The sequence below is a fragment of the Coturnix japonica genome, chromosome 27, assembly GCF_054131305.1.
Source record: "Coturnix japonica strain WE chromosome 27, WE-NBRP24, whole genome shotgun sequence".
Taxonomy (NCBI): Eukaryota; Metazoa; Chordata; class Aves; order Galliformes; family Phasianidae; genus Coturnix; species Coturnix japonica.
The window spans coordinates 4,459,654-4,472,370 of NC_140689.1; the positions used below are offsets into that span (position 1 = coordinate 4,459,654).

Below are 12,717 nucleotides of genomic sequence, written 5' to 3' on the forward strand. Positions count from 1 at the left end.
TAAAGGGAGTTACAGTACTATTTGAGTAAAAGAGTAAAAAGGTCAAAAGAGTCAAAACAGTTTAAATCTGCTCTCCACTAAATATCCCAAGACAGACGGAAAATTTGATTTAATATGCTGTTACCCTTTTTTTCCTCGCAGTACATTTCACTTGGGTCTCTCAATATGCATTATGCTACATTTATATTCCTAGTTAAAGAGTCATAACTTCTTCAGAGCGAAGAAGCAGCAAATGCCTGCCATGAATCTGTGCAATGAAGTGCTCCTTAAAAAATCAAAAATGCATGAAATGATCCAGAGCTGAAAGCTGAAAATCATCCATGCCAACCTTCAAAATTACCATTGTGTTTACAAATGTCATAGGAGAATATGATTTTAGTTCCCAGGATTTCCTGTCTTCACAATGAGAAAAATATCTGATATTTAGCCAAGACTTTGTCTTGAGGCTTGTATACAGAGTCATGTCCACAGCATGTGAACATTTGGGTGAACACTTCCAAGGCACAGCACGCATGCCAGTGCAGCTAAGTGCTTCTACCTTGACCTGGCCTCTGTTATCCTGATGAATTTTCATTCAGTGAAATGAAGTAGGATTCTTGGGGTGGGACATCGCAACTGCTTAACTGCACACAAAAACACTCTGTAACAGCATAAAGGAACATGAAGCTGTACTTAACCTTTTTAAGTGGGCTTTTCCTGCAGCCATATTTCTCATAAAGTACAAAGAGGAGAGTAAGCCATACCCTTTATCCTTTTCTGCATGTACAGCACCACACCACCCAAAGCAAAACACTGCTAAATACGTATTAATTCACATGGTAATATAGAGTGAATAAGATGGAAGTACAAAGATAGTAGGACTCTTCTGTTACCTACAGCACTCTGCTAGCTGAGTGTTTTCCTGGGAAACAACCAACTGAATACCTGTAGAAAATTATATTCTGAATCTTTCCTTTTGTGGACCCTCCTTAAATGAATGGAATTTCAGACTTAAACCCTATAAAACTGCAGAATTAAAATTGAAAAACTAGGACCTTAACATTTCTGTGCAAATCAAGATGAATCTGAACATTTGTAAAACATGACCATCTTGGGAAATGAGAAATGTCTTTGGATATTTATTATGCCACAATTTAAAAACATTCTGAAATCTCAGTAGCTTGGGCCTGAGTTAGCTCCCAGTCAGATGGAAAGATTTTGTTTAAAGCTGTAAATCCTTCTAATGGTATTTAACTGTTTGAGTCATTGGAGAATTTCCTGTCGGAGTGACAAAGTGCGTAAATAAAAACTAAAGCATCTGAAATATCAAAGAGATCACAGACACCTTTGGCTTCAGTCTATAGGAAAAAGCTCAATTGCCTCATCTCAGTGCAGCGCCCAGCACACAACATCAGGGCAGAACACCAGACAGAGAAAGCTTTTTTGTGTGTGTTTACACAAACAAACCCAGTAGGGAGTGTAACTGACTAGGATAGTTTTCAAGATCCCTTTACAAAAGCGATCCCAGAAATGCCAAAAAGTGTAGCACATATTTAGTCTGAGACTGAATTGAGGAAAAAGCAATCACTTCTTTCAGGTGAACACTCCAAAGCTAATGGGAATGCCTTTTTATAAACGCCAAGGCAACTTTTAAAGATTGAAAATTAGAACTAGAAGTTATTTTTGCTGTTGTAGGTGTCACGGAGTTCTCTCTAGAGATCACTCCGGGACAGTGGGCACAAACCCGGGGCAGCAGGAACAAAAGCCCCCCCCCCTTTTCTCTAGCGGCAATGCGGCATGGCCCGGCGCGGCCCGGCCATGTGCGTTTAGGGAGACGGGGAAGGGAAGGGAGATTGCGATTAGGTCTAACAAAAAATGAGGGAGAAAAAAAGGTGATCTGAGAACGAATGGCAGTTTAATAACCTAATAATGCTAAACAAACAACAAGAGAGTATCAACAAAGAGAATACCAAGTCCCCAATCTCACCGGTGGAGCTGTGGAAGGCAGGAAGCTCTGACCACGTTGTCTCCTCGCAGGGAGCCGGCCAGTAACCCCGTCCCCTTCCTCACTTCCCTTCCGGTGCCCCACCCCACATGCTCATTAAGGCAGTTCACAGAAAAAAAAACTTGTCCCCTTTACTCCCATTATGAGGCATGGTGTTCTGATGTGGAATACCAACACCAACCAAATTACAAAACAATAACATTCCACCCCTTATTACACATCATCACATCATGCCTAACTTTTATCAACATATAAACAGAACAGTAGTTAACATGCATTACATATGTACATACAGATATATATATATATATATATACACACACATGGAATCACAGGCTGCACTCCCCCAGCATCAAATTTCCCTGTGGCACACACTGAACATCCCCATCCTTCTGCATCACCCACCAGGTGCACCCAGGTCCCTGTGCAAAGACAGTTCCACAGAGGGGCCTCCCCTTTCCAGAGGCTGGAAGGACCCAAACCACTTTTCCCAGCATATTCTTTACATGCACCACAGGAACCTTGTCTCCCTCCACGGTATGCAGGGAGTTGGACTGTGTAGGGCCATCTCGGTTGGCTGATCCTCGGGTGTTTACCAGCCAGGTGGCTTCTGCTAGATGTTTCTCCCAGTTCTTAAATGTTCCACCACCCATCGCTTTCAGCGTGGTTTTCAGCAAACCATTGTGGCGCTCGATCTTACCAGCGGCTGGTGCGTGATAGGGGATGTGATAGATCCACTCGATGCCATGTTCTTTGGCCCAAGTGCTCACCAGTGAATTTTTGAAATGAGTCCCATTGTCTGATTCAATCCTCTCTGGGGTGCCATGTCGCCACAAGATTTGTGTCTCTAGGCCTAATATGGTGTTTCTGGCAGTGGCATGGGGTACCGCATATGTCTCAAGCCACCTGGTGGTTACCTCCACCATGGTGAGTACATAATGCTTACCATTACGAGTCTTTGGCAGGGTGATATAATCAATCTGCCATGCCTCCCCATATTTATACTTTTCCCATCGCCCTTCCCCCCAGAGAGGTCTCATCCTCTTGGCCTTTTTAATCATGGCACAGGTGTCACAATCATGGATGATCTGCGCAATAGCATCCATAGTTATGTCCACCCCTCGGTCTCTAGCCCACTTATGTGTTCCATCTCTGCCAGTCTCTACCAGTGAGGCTTATCTCGGCCTCCAACACAGACAGTTCCTGCGAACCCCCAGTCACCCCACGTATATGTAACTGTTCTGTCCCTTCGAAACCTGAGGGTATCAGAGTGCACTGTGCACTGGTATCCACCAGTGCTTTATATTTTTGTGGTTCTGATGTGCCAGGCCACCGAAACCACACAGTCCAATACACTCTATTATCCCTCTCCCCCCCCTGGCTGAGGGCAGGGCCCCTCTATTGGTTGTCTGAAGCGGTAGAGGCAACCTCAGTAGTGGCTGACCTCTTTTGTAATTTTCTTACCCGTGCTCGCAGTACAAAATTGGGTTCGTCATGCCACTTCTTCATATCCTCTCCATGGTCACGCAGGTAGTTCCACATGGCACCACGTGACATAGGCTCACTGCGGTCCTTCACTCGGACAGGTGTGCGTTTGCGTCTGACGGCTGAGACTGCCACAGGTTCACTGTGGTTCCTTGCCGCAGACCAGCTCTTCTGCATGTTGTCCTGTCTTCTCTCCATTTGGTCCATTCTATCCACCATTTTACAGATGGCTGCGATGGTGGTATGGTGTGGCAGTAGTGAGTATTCGATATTTTGCAGTGAAAGGATGAGCTCAAAAATTTCAGGTCTCCTATCCAGCTCATCATACCTGTTAGAGTTCGTTAATAGTACACTGGAATACTTCCCTGGTGCTGACCGTATGAGTTTCTTGCATATTTCCGGAGTACCACTCACCTTTTCTGGGTCATGGTAATCCTCTGGGTCCCCAGGGACAAACGTGGGATCGAACAGCATTTCTGCCACAGCCATTTCTCTCAGGTACTGGATACCTTCCTCAGCTGTACTCCATTTTTCCAGTACAGGCTCCAAATCACTTTTGAGAAGACAGGTTGCCTTTACAGCTGATAGAATCCTCTCCCAGAGATTGGCGACTCCATCGAGACATCTGCTGATCCCTCTATCAATAGATGAGTCTCGAGCAATGTTTCCTAATTGACGAGCCTCATTGCAGCTTAGGGACATGCAGGCGGCCCCATTGTCCCAACACCGGAGCAGCCAAGTGACAAGGCGTTCACCTGGGAGTCGGGCAAACTCCTTTCTCGCACTTTGGATTTCAGTAATTTTCAGAGGTTTACGAGTAGAGGAAGCAGTGACTTTTCCCTCATCATCACTATCTTCTCCGCGTCTGTTAGTCTTCTGGGTTGCCTTTCTCAGTGGTTTTGGGGAGGGTCCCTCACCAGGATCTTCCTCTACTTCCTCCATCCGTTCCAGACGTGAGGGCACAGGCTCCCATCTCTGGCCTTCATCGTCACTATCTTCTCCATGTCTGTTAGTCTTCTGAGTTGCCTTCCTTGGTGGTTTTGGGGAGGGTCCCTCGCCCGGATCTTCCTCTACTTCCTCCATCCGTTCCAGACGTGAGGACACACGTTCCCATCTCTGGCCTTCCACTGGGGCGACTGACACTGATGCTGGTGCTTCCTGTGGTCGGCTGGGATTAACTTGTTGCCTTCCCCTTAGGATTTGGATCTCATTCTCGAGACTCTCTATCTTTTTCATAAGCCATTCGTTCTGAGATCCCCCTGATCTCCCACACTCACTCAGGGGTTCTATTAATTTCCCAAGGTCCCTCTGGTGTTCAGGGGTGAGATTACCTGATACTGGGGGTCCTGATGCTTCTGGCCCTTTTCCTGAGTCTCTCTGCACTATTCTTTGCAAGTCTCTCTGCAATTTATAGTAAACTACTACAATTAGAGAGACTAACAACACAGTATTCCAATTGACACCCCAGTCATACTTAAGGAATTCAGAGCATTCGTGAGCCAGTTCAAGCACGGTGCCTGTGATGTTCGTTAGTCTGGAAGGGAGCCAGGCAGATATCTCTATCCCTGCCAGCCATCGGCTTAATAAATCTACCCCTACCCCCAACATCAGGAAGTCCTTAAGCCAGGACCACAGGAACCTAGGGACTATCAGTCCTACATACAGGGCTGCTGAAAAAAACTACCTAATTACTGCCCAAAACATTGCCCTGAGCTCTGCCTGCATCCTCCACCAAAAATGTCACAGAGTTCTCTCTAGAGCTCACTCCGGGACAGTGGGCACAAACCCGGGGCAGCAGGAACAAAAGCCCCCCCCTTTTCTCTAGCGGCAGTGCGGCGTGGCCCAGCCCGGCCCGGCCAGGTGCGCTTAGGGAGACGGGGAAGGGAAGGGAGATTACGATTAGGTCTAACAAAAAATGAGGGAGAAAAAAAGGTGATCTGAGAACGAATGGCAGTTTAATAACCTAATAATGCTAAACAAACAACAAGAGAGTATCAACAAAGAGAATACCAAGTCCCCAATCTCACCGGTGGAGCTGTGGAAGGCAGGAAGCTCTGACCACGTTGTCTCCTCGCAGGGAGCCGGCCAGCAACCCCATCCCCTTCCTCACTTCCCTTCTGGTGCCCCACCCCACATGCCCATTAAGGCAGCCCACAGAAAAAAAAACTTGTCCCCTTTACTCCCATTATTAGCATGGTGTTCTGATGTGGAATACCAACACCAACCAAATTGCAAAACCATAACATAAGGAAACAAACATTTGGGGAATGGCAGAATGGGGTAAAATTTACCGTCACGTCAAGAAAGTTGAAATTTCACTCTCATGTTCTTGGTGTGGTGTTTCTGCTATAATTATTTGGACTAATTAAGCTTTTCCCTGACGAAAGCCTAGAAGTATATCACAAGAAGGACCAACTTACCCATGACCTTTTATTTGTTTTACTCAAGCATCTCCTCCTGACCAAAACTGACAATAAAATATTCAGCCAGACTACAGGTTTGAGCAGCTGGGTTGTTTCTAGGATCTCCTGCAATCATAAGCTTGTAACACACACTTGTCTTTTGACTAAGTGTCTTTTACAGTGCAGTAAAACAACAGGTTTTCACATGGCTATTCCTCATTTACCTTGCTCTGAACTCATTCACAAACCATGCGGGATCAGTCCAGGGAGAAGGGGAGGAGAGGGGAAGGGAAAGGGGAAGTCCACAGTCCTCTAAAATCAGGCTTCTTAGCCTAAAGCTCAACAGCAAATAGCAGTCCACTTCCCCACATTGCTAGACTCCGAGCATTTAAAGAACATCAGCTGACCTCATTATGAGCTCTAACATAGCCAAAGGAATTCACATATTCAAATATTCTCTTGAGTGATGAGAAATATGGAGCATAACTTCAGACTTCTGCTGTTAAACTCTCATTTCTATCATCAACCAGGGTAACAGTTCAATGCTGTTTTAGATGGAAGACTCATACTTTAAATAACTCAGCTCATTAAGGCTTGGATTCCCTACTACAATTAGCTAAATTCCAGTTTGGATCATGCTTCACCTTGGATCACTTAGGGATTCAGCCACTTAATGGTACTAACTCAGTTTGTCTACAGAGAAGCTGTTTTCTATAGCAACAATAAGCTGGGATTGCAACTGGATGTCGGGAAAGCACAAATCCTGCAGTTATCCTGCACCAACATCCTCTCCTTCCATCAGAACTGCAAGTTTTTAAACCAGACTCATGCAAGCTTGCATGACACACCTTGTGCAAAACTGTTGGCAGCCATCAGGACAGCCAGTTGCTTCCTGTATAGACACTGTTCCATCAGTTTGGGTTTTTTGCCTCGCTAGAACAACATCCAGTGGTGAAAACTCACACAGCTGAAGCAACCACGCTGATATACCGCAGTCACTGGAGGTGCTCAAGAGCCACGGGTATGTGGCACTGGGGACGTGGTTAGTAAGTACAGTGAGGGTGGGCTGGGTTGGGCTCAGCTATCTCAGTGGTCTTTTCCAGCCTTGGGTGCAACTTGTAAGAGGGAATGAAGCAGCAAACTGCCCAGCACTGAGCTGCATTCTTCCGACATGTGGTATCAATGAACTGCTGTATTTCCCTATCTTCTCTGGAACTATTATTCATCTAAACTAACTGAAACAGTAAGCCTGAACCTAGATATAAATCAGGATCATAGTCACCCGTGGTTCCTTATATATTCAGAAATACACTCTAGAGGGTAATTCAGTGCATCTAGAAATTAAAGTAGTCTCTGAAGGTCTTTGTATTTTCCAATGTCTGTTGGCCGCAGAAGTATGTGAAGTGATGGACATGGCCCAACGATCAGCACTGACAATCAGCTGCAAGTTAATATCTGCGGGTTGTTTGGTTTGTTTGCTTGTCTGTTTTATTTCCTACAACCATTCAGTTTGGAGAAAAGATGAGCAACTGCCAATAGAAGTGATAAGTGCACATTTTGGGACACAGAAGCAGAATTTTGTGACAACAGTCAGCCCGGAATATGTTGATGATGAAGTTGTCCTAACAGTGCATGCCAGTGATTTGACAAACCCTGCTCGGTATGACACAGTTTGTCTTCAATTTTTGGTATCTTTGATTACCAGTTGGCTCTTAGGCAAAAAAAAAAAAAGCCACCCAAACAACCTAGTCCTCATCTCATCCTTCCCATCCAGCTGCTGCCTCACAGAAGGGGTAAAATAAAAACTCTCTTGGACTAGCAGAGAGATTTACAATGGAGTAACTTAAGTAAGGATGGGAGACTGAAGGTGTTGGGGAAGACATCCAGGCTTTAGCTACAGGGCATGCATGCAGAATCACAAAACAAAGGCCAGTCAGAGAAATCAGAGCTTCGTCAGAATTAATGGGGTTGTTTCTACATGCCCACACTATCTGCCAGTGTAAAACCTTCCAGTGAAAAAAAAGAAAGCTACAGATGGGTGGGGAGAATTGTTGGTGAAATTATTTGTGATATTTTTTGCTAATAATATGCTTAAAATCCTGGAGCAAGACTTAAAGTTAAGCAACTCACTCTATGTAAGTAGACTTACAGAAGGGAACCATAAAGCTTATGGAAGGGAACTGTCAAGCTAATCCACAGCTAAAACAGAGTAGAGACGAATTGCAGGAGCTTGTTTACTTTGCAGAAGTGTGAGCTTTAACCACTGCTGAGCTCCTAGTACAAAAGTCTGAACCAATGCAACAAACCAACCCGTCCATGTTGTACAAAAGAATGTACTGACACCACCACAATACAAAATTCAATGGCTAAAAATACCAGCAAAAATCATCCAGCCCTTCTCCATTGCTCCAGGACATGCTCAGCTCTTTGTGACACAGATATTTCACTAACCTTTTCTGAATCCCACAGTGAAGGCTTCAAAGCCCCTCCAAATGACATATCCAGTCATCCAACCATTAAAAGGCTTTTCTGTTGTAGAACTTGCATCTTTGTCATTGCAATTGAAGTCCCTTATTTCTGCACAGAGAACAGATTGTTTGCTTCCACTTTCTAAAAGCCTTTTATATACTCAAAGCCTGCTATCATATTATATATGAGCACCTTCAAAGAGCCAACAGAGTCAATGATTTCATTGGAAGCATCAGATTTTATGACTCGCAGTAAGTGATCACCATAACTCACACTCACATCTCCTGCGTGTAGAGGAGATCCTCCTTGCATCTACAAAGATGCAAGAAGAAAAGAGGCAAAGAAGGGGTAAAATAAATCCCATCTTACATTTGGGATGCTTAATTCCAGCCTTGAAGGCTGATTTGCCCACTTAACAGCTGTGCTCTTCAGAAGCAGTTGTTCCACAGCTATTTAGAGAGAAAGACAGGTTTTGTACTTGGTTGTTAACACAAAGAACAGCATAAACACACAAATGAACTCAGCTTTGCAGTGTTGTAATGGCTGATGAGGGAAGCCAAGGATCCTTCCACACTGTCAGCCTTCATTTCCAGAGACATACCTTTGGGGGTGATGGTAATGCTGCTCTTGTCATCTCTGGACTCACACAAGTACTCTCCCTCATCCTCAGCCCGGATCCCTGTTATTGTCAGGGTTCTTCTGACCCCTTCCTCATCAATCTGGAAACGTTTGCTGGGTTTGATCTCAACTGCATTCCTGCGCCACACCACCTTCCCTTTGGCATGGCTCACTTCACAGCTTAAAGTGACACTGCCTCCAATCTCAGCATTAACAGCTTCGAGCTTCTTGGTGAACTTCACTGGGATTTCTAAGATGCAGAGGAAAGAAAAGAACTATGAGAATGCACAAGTTAACAAACGTGTTCTACAAAACCAAATGAAAAACCCCATGAACAGACACACTCGGGGATCATGGCAGGCTGAAAGAAATCCAAAAGATAGAAATCTGGAGATATTATCAGCATGGAATTATATTATCATTCTATTTCTGCAATGTAAGAACAGCGCCTTAAAGAGACTTAAAGACTACCTTCCAGTGTCTCTAATCTTCTACCTAATGAGATGTGTGGTGGTTTTTTGCTGCTATTGTCGGTTGGTTGGGATTGTCTCTTATTGCTGGTTTTATTGTTCTGTTTTTTAGCATCAGAGTCTAATTTGCCTGACTACCATTAAAAATCTGTACAGATGGAAGAACCCCAGCAGCCACAGTTGTATTTCATGTCACTGGAGACACAGCCAATGGAATCAGAGATCTGGGAATGTGACACATTCAACCTGTTGACATGACCTGCTAGCAACCACTCCCATGCAGTAACAGCCAAAGGGAGCTGGTGGGGTGCATGCCAGCTGCAGATTTCTCCAGTGTGGGTGTCTGAAGGGACACAAACCCCATTCTACATCCTCCTCATCAGCTCTGACATGCTTAGCAGAGTCAGGAAGAGCTGATGCTCTGAACACAACCTACCAGCTGCTTTAGGAAGAGATAGAAACTGGGTGATGACAGTGAAAAGCAAACACCAGAAAAGAACCCATCATAGTCCCTGAGCTCTCAAGTGGCCAGCAGAGGACAAACTTGGATCTCTGGAGGCAAGAAGGTCTTTTCTGGTCTATGCTGGGGATGCTACAGCAGCTGCAACAGCAATTCAAGCGTAAAGGTTGGAACAGCTTGTAGAATAGACCAATCTTCTTCACTTCATCCTCCCATAAGAAAAGAGCAGCTGTAAAAAAGGACACAACTTGCAGGCCTCTACCTCCTTACCTTTCACTTCTAGAATTCTAAAACTAACTGAGAAGTATTAATACGCTGAGTATGGCCTAAGTAAGGCATATTTTCTATTCATTCTACTCCCAATCTCTTGGCCTCTTCATCTTGTACAACACTTTGCCACAGAACTGGGCAGTTCTGGGACACACAGCAGCAGAGAGGATTGTCTTAATCACCTTCCTCCTTATCTCTTTCTCTGCTCTTCAGAACATCCCATGCCTGCTTTCAGCTTCTGCTCACTGACACAGATCAGGTGATGAGGCATGCAAAGATGAACAAAATCTATATAGAAGTTCCTTAGTCAAAAATATTCCACAGCCACATTTTCACCTTGCTACCACTACATTAAAAAGGAGAATCCAATTAGTGGTGTGGGTCATTGATGTTGTTCCAGGGGGAATTGTGGCTGTTCCATGCCCACAGTGTAGAAGACAGTCAGTCTTCCTCTAAGCCACATAAACAGCTGCTTAGTGTTCCCAAAGCGAATATCAGCTCTTCTGTTGAAACAAAGTGTCAAATCTAGGCAAGAAAGAACCTAGGATCTGAAGGAACCAAGAGGGTCCTTGAACACCAGTCCCATGGTTGCAAGTCACTATGCAAACATATTGAACCCAAAAGAACATCTGTCCTGCAGGCAACCAAAACCTGAGTTCCTTTTACTTAAGACCCACTGTGAAACATCCAAACACATAAACATGTGATAGTCAAACCACTGGCTGCCTTTTCATGACCCAGAATAGTACTCCTGGCTTCCTGATGGAAGGTTGGGAACATGCAGCCAAAGGGACAGGATCAAAGGCCTCCCTGAAATCTAGAAAGATTACATCCTTTTCCTTCATACACTGAGTCGGTGGCCTTATCATAGAACAAGATTTGATGACCAAGACTGGTTGCACACATGCTCCCTCACCGATGTTTAGGCCACCAGACTGTTTACCCGGGCAGAGCTTCAGCACACAGAGGCATTTTGACCAGAACCTTGTGCTGAACTCTAAAACTTACCCCCAGGCTTCCTGACTGTGTGGTACTGGCACGTCCTGTTTGGGATGGAATTCTCAAGGGAATGTGCTTGCCACGAGCCTTCTTAGACTGAAGCAAGAGATAGGTTGCCACAACTGGTCGTAATTCTGCTAGAAAACAAGAGGATGTAGATCTCTTCAGAAACATTGTCAGTACAAAGACAATTTCTGCATGTCTGCCATATTTTCCCCTTGATGTGCAACCTTCACGTCTGATCACATTAGGGTAGTTTCAGGCCTCAGCTGATTCACACAATATGTAAGAGATAAAGAAGCAGACTATTCTCGTTTTTGCTTGAAAGTTAGTGTATTGTACAATTGCTGGAAGTGAAATCTAAAGCTGGTGCCAGAATCTCTCTACTGAAGTGAATGGCAAAGCTCCTACTAATTCAGTTTGTACAGCATTTCAGCTGGACTCCCATTTCTGGGGCCAAGTTTCAGCCCAGCTCCAAGGAGCATCGACATTCAGCTGGATTTTCAGCAGCTTTTTGACTACTATGAGAACCGTGGGTACAATGCTTGAGAGACTCAGTGTAGTATAATAAGCTTGAATTACTTATCAGGCATTAGAAGTCCTTTGAATTAAGACTGTGATAATATCACAGACTTGAACTGAAGAACTTTTTCCCCTTGTAGGTCGATCGTTCTCTTTATTCCCTGTACCTAAAAAAGAAGTAACAGTGACTCCACAATTGATCTTGCCTAGATAAAACTTACATTTTACATCTAGTCTTACTAAGGTTATATGGAAATCTTAACAATCCTTCAAATTCTACCACTTTCTATTTAACAGAAAGACAACTCAATTTCAAGAGACAACTTTCAGATTCAGGTTAAAGCCAGAGTACCCATCATGTTTTAAATCTCTTCTACAGCTTGGAATGTCATTATTGACATTTATACAGCATCTCTAGAAGCACTCAGTTCAGCTTTTCTCATTTCTTTTCTAAAGTTACCGGAATTAATTTATTTCCTGAAGTATTTGTGAACTGTAATTCCCCAAATTTGCTTGGTTGTCCTACCTGACGTGTTGATATTTTCCACCTATCAGTGAATCATATCAAAGCAGGGAGTTAAGCCAGCATGTGACATCTGCTGTTCATCCATCAGTTTCTGTTTTGAGTCTGCCTGGACTTCCAGAGATTCAAAAGGATTTCAGCATGGTAAAAAAATAACAAAAAGGCTGAGAAAACACAATTAAAGGAGAAAAAAGGAATAAATGTGAACTTCAGAAATGCAGTTATTAGGTAGACTATGAAGTTCTGCAGTGGTAACTTACCTCTGAAAGGTGTGAAATATTTCATGTTTGAGAATAAGTGAGTGTTAGAGTCTGTTAATACAGTAAGGTTATTTACTGTAGGAGTGGGCTTAAATACAGAGAATTACTGACATACGTTTATTACCTCTGACGTTAATGCTGATCTACTCTCTCTTCTCTTGTTGTGAAACACAGAAAGCTGTTACACAGTCTTCATCAAGGTGTCCCAGCTGCAAGAATAAGACCTATACTGAGGAAACAGCTTTCAAGTCATCT

The 12,717-nt window shown here is 44.0% G+C and overlaps 1 protein-coding gene across 1 annotated transcript in view; it reads right to left on the minus strand.

Annotated features, from left to right (window-relative positions):
- Positions 1-11,317, minus strand: part of LOC146756366 (AF4/FMR2 family member 4-like) — a 34,211-nt gene extending 22,894 nt beyond the window's left edge. The window contains exons 1-2 of the mRNA XM_085524691.1: positions 11,167-11,317; positions 8,942-9,208 (exon numbers count right to left, since the gene is read on the minus strand). The gene's annotated coding sequence lies outside the window, so the exon portion shown is untranslated. The remainder of the gene's footprint in view (positions 1-8,941; positions 9,209-11,166) is intronic.
- Positions 11,318-12,717: the final 1,400 nt, after the last annotated feature.